The 4,462-nt window shown below is 43.1% G+C and overlaps 1 pseudogene; it reads left to right on the forward strand.

The window, feature by feature from the left end:
* Positions 1-3,213: 3,213 nt before the first annotated feature.
* Positions 3,214-3,745, forward strand: LOC118588245 (annotated as a pseudogene).
* The last annotated feature ends 717 nt before the right edge of the window (positions 3,746-4,462 follow it).

A 4,462-nucleotide genomic window follows, 5' to 3' on the forward strand; every position in this document is an offset into this window, starting at 1 on the left:
GCTGATGTATGCATTCACATTTGCCTGGTTCTTATGGCACACACTTTGTTCCCAACCACCTGCTAACATAATTTGTAGCTTTGTATTGGGAAATGGAAGTTAAGATATCAGAAAATGGTGGGGAACCCAGCAGGGGATAGGGGATGGAGGGGGCAGACTGACTTATGAACTTGAAGTAATACCTTCAAATATGTGGTAGCTTGGGGAAATTGGTATAGTCATAATGTTCAGACAATTTTGCTTGGACTTCCCTAAATATAATGCTTTAAAACCATTCAATATGGGCTGGAGAGATGGTGTGGTATTAAGAGAATTTCTCTTGCAGAGAACCTGAGTTCAATTCCCAACACCCACATGGTGGCTCACAACCATCTGTAACTCCAGTCCCAGGGGATCTGACCAAGCACAATGCATGTGATGCACACAGATACATGCAGGCAAAACACAAATACACATAAATAAATCATTTTTAAAAACTGAAAATATAGGAAATAATATGTTCACAACCTCTGTATGTGTAGTGTTAAGGTTCAAACATAGTGTTTTACACATGGTAGGAGGCAAGTATGCCAACACCGGCAACATCTGGAACTCCTATAATATTTATTTATTTATTTATTTATTTATTTATTTATTTAGGTTTTGGCTTTTTTTGTGGGTTTTTTTTTTTTTTTTTGAGGTTTTGTGTTTGTTTTTTGTTTTTCAAAACAGTGTTTCTCTGTGAAACAGCCCTGGCTGCCCTGGAACTCACTCAGTAGACCAAGCTGACCTCAAACTCACAGAGATCTGACTGCCTCTGCCTCCCAAGTGCTGGGATCAAAGGCATGCGCCACCATCACCTGGCAATACTTTATTATTTTAGCTTTTATTTTTTCAGAATGGGTCTCACCCTTGCTGGCCTGGAACTTACTGTATAGACCAGACTGGCCTCAAATTCACAGAGATCCATCCACATGTCATGTGCCACCATGCCTAGATCCCAGTAATAATCTTTTAAATCTGGGTACACGGGTGTTCATTTTATTATTGTTGTTGTCTTTAACATATTAAATGTGTGATATTGACTTTAACTAGTAAATGAAAAACTAGTAGACCCAAACCACAGAGATGTTTGGACCAGAAACCTTTAAGGAAAAGAGAGTTTGTATGCACCCCCAAGCCACCAGGGGATATTTTGAATGTACATATAAACTATGCAGAGGCCTAGCAGATGATAGCTAGAAATTGGTAAGGACAAAGACAAAAAGTAGGGGTTGAGACTCATATCAGTTATATGCATTTAAATGTTAAAGAAAACTTTCAGAAAAAGAAAATAGCATTGGAGAGGGAGAAATAGCTGTTCACTATACAGCAAAATATTACTATGAGACTCATTCATCCAACTAATGATTTGTGAACTTCTTCTATGCACTGGGTACAGTCATAGGCCTGTTCTGAGATAGAAAAATAATAATTAAAGGTCAGTCTAGTGGAAGAAAACTGTTTGAATAATGGGAAGAAAGAAGGCTAGGAATATGGCTCAGTTTCTAGAGTGGTTGCCTCAAATGCACACAGTCCTGGGTTCAAGGCCCAGCTTGCATAAAACCAACACAGCACACACTTATAATCCAGGACATCATCAGTTACGTAGTGAATTCAAGGCCAGCCTGGGCTATATGAGACTCTCTCAAATAATAATAATAATAATAATAATAATAATAATAATAACAACAACAAGAAAGAGGGGAGGGAGGAGGAGAACACTTGTTAACTTTGATTGAGTTTAAATAATAGGGCACTCAGATCTATATCAAGTTTAGAAACTACCAGCCCATGGTTCTGGAACTTGAATAGGCATCAGCATCACCTGGAGAACTTGTTAAACACAGATGGCTGCATCCCACACCTGAGGTGGGGCTAATGGGGGTCAATCTAAAGTGGAATTCTGGTATTTACTTCTATTTATTTATTCATTCATTGTTAGTGTGTCTGGGGGTGGCAGGAGCGTGTGTGTGTGTGTGTGTGTGTGTGTGTGTGTTTGAAGGGATAACTTTGTAGAGTTGGTTCTCTCCTTCCACCTTTACATCAAACTCAATCAGGCTTGCAAGGCAAGTGCTTTTACCTATAAGCCTGTCTTGAGAGGCTATTCTTTCCTCCCTTCTCCCTTGCCCACCCCCACTAGAGATGGAACCCAGCGCCATGTGCTTGCTAGGCATACATTCTACCACTGAATTATGCCCATCTCTGGTTTGGGGATTTCTTGAGACAGGCTTCACTCTATAGTTTAGGCTGCTAGAAACTCACAGCAGCCCAGGCAGACCTCAAACTCACTACAATCCTCCTGCCTCCGCCTCCAGACTGCTGGTTTTGCGGAGGTGAGCCACCTCGCCCCCCCAGGTAATACAGTTGCCCAGGTGATGCAGTTCTGCTCAACAGGGCACCATGCTGTGAGGACACCTGCCCCATCTAAATTACATTGCTAAGAGAAGCTTCATTCAGATTCAAGTTCAGCATGAGATGCTCCTCAGGCTTCATCGCAGCAACAATTTTAGACAGTTTTGAGGGCAAACAAAGGAAGAATAACAATTCTTGAGGAAATCATGCTTCACTTTCGCCCTGAAGTTGAAACCCATTTCCAACGTAAATTGTGCCAGCACACACCTCTGATACATATGGGAATTGCAGAAAGCTTTTCAAAGCCATTTTGTTCCCTCGTGACTTCTAATTTGTTCTCTGCAGGATTGTATTTGTGAACCTTTTATGGAATCACTGGTTTAAGCATTTGTCTCAAGTATACTAACATACCAATTTCATACCAATAAAATCAATTTTTGGGTGGAGGAGATGGCTCAGAGGCTAACACTTGTAGCACACAAGTGTGAGGACCAGAATTTGAATTCCCAGAGCCCATATAAAAGTCAGGAAGGTGTGGAGCCCACCTGTACTTGCAATGCTCAGGTGGCAGAGACAGGAGATCCCCAGGGTAAGCTGGCTGGCTAGACTACCCAAATCCAACAAGCTCTGGGTTCATCAAGAGACCCTGCCTCAGCTGGGGCCCACTGGAAGGTTGGGGCCAGGGCCAAAAGGGTCATCATCTCTGCCCCTTCTGCTGATGCCCACATGTTTGTGATGGGTGTGAACCATGAGAAGTATGACAACTCACTCAAGATCGTTAGCAATCCTTCCCATACCACCAACTGCTTAGCCCCCCTGGCCAAGGTCTCCATGACAACTTTGGCATTGTGACTCATGACCACAGTCCACACCATCACTGCCACCCAGAAGACTGTGGATGGCCCCTCTGGGAAGCTGTGGCATGATGGCCGTGGGGCTGCCCAGAACATCATCCCTGCATCCACCGGTGCTGCCAAGGCTGTGAGCAAGGTCATCCCAGGCTGAACCGGAAGCTCGTGGGCATGGCCTTCCATGTTCCTACCCGAAATGTGTCTGTCGTGGATCTGACATGCCATCTGCAGAAATCTGCCAAGTATGATGACATCAAAAAGCAGGCATCAGAGGGCCCACTAAAGGGCATCCTGGGCTACAGAGGACCAGGTTGTCTCCTGTGACTTTAACAGTGACCCTACTCCTCCACCTCTGATGCTGGGGCTGACATTGCTCTCAATGACAACTTTGTGAAGCTCATTTCCTGGTACAACAATGAATTTGGCTACAGGAATAGGGTGGTGGACCTCATGGCCTACATGGCCTCCAAGGAGTAAGAAGCCTGCCCTGGACCACGCACCCCAGCAAGGACAGCAAGAGAGACCCTCAGCTGCTGAGCAGTTCCTGCCCCATTTCAGCCCCCGATACTGAACATCTCCCTCACCGTTTCCATCCCAGACCCCCAGAACAACAGGAGGGGTTAGGGAGCCCTACTCTCTTGAACACCATCAATCAAGTTCACTGAACCTCCTCCCCACAAAAAAGAGACCCTGCCTCAGAAAGATACCCAACATCCATTTCTGACTTCCATAAGCACATACATGCACACCTGCATACACATGTACTGACACACATCTACATATACATGCCTACCACAGATAAACACACGAAAAAACATTTTCCCATAAGTACCACTTAACAAAATTCCCAATAAAAATGCTGTAACTTGGACAGATAGATAGATCAGCAGGTAAAAGCACTTGTTCCCATGCCTTAGGACCTGAGTTTATACCCTGAGCCCTAACCAACAGAAAGAGGAGTAGCATGCACACACACACACACACACACACACACACACACAATATGTACATATATATATATAGATTAGTAAATGTAATTTTTAGAGATGAAGATACTATAACAGCATATTCTAAACATTATTTTTAACCAAAAGATTTATACGTTTTATTACATATTTTACTAATCACTTGGCATGGTATCTTTTATAATGGTATCCTAAACCAGTGGTGAAAATCTACAAACAGTTATAAGAATATTTAAAATACTTTTTAAAAAAACATGTTTCAGGGGTTGGAGA

This window comes from Onychomys torridus, chromosome 8, assembly GCF_903995425.1.
Source record: "Onychomys torridus chromosome 8, mOncTor1.1, whole genome shotgun sequence".
Lineage (NCBI taxonomy): Eukaryota > Metazoa > Chordata > Mammalia > Rodentia > Cricetidae > Onychomys > Onychomys torridus.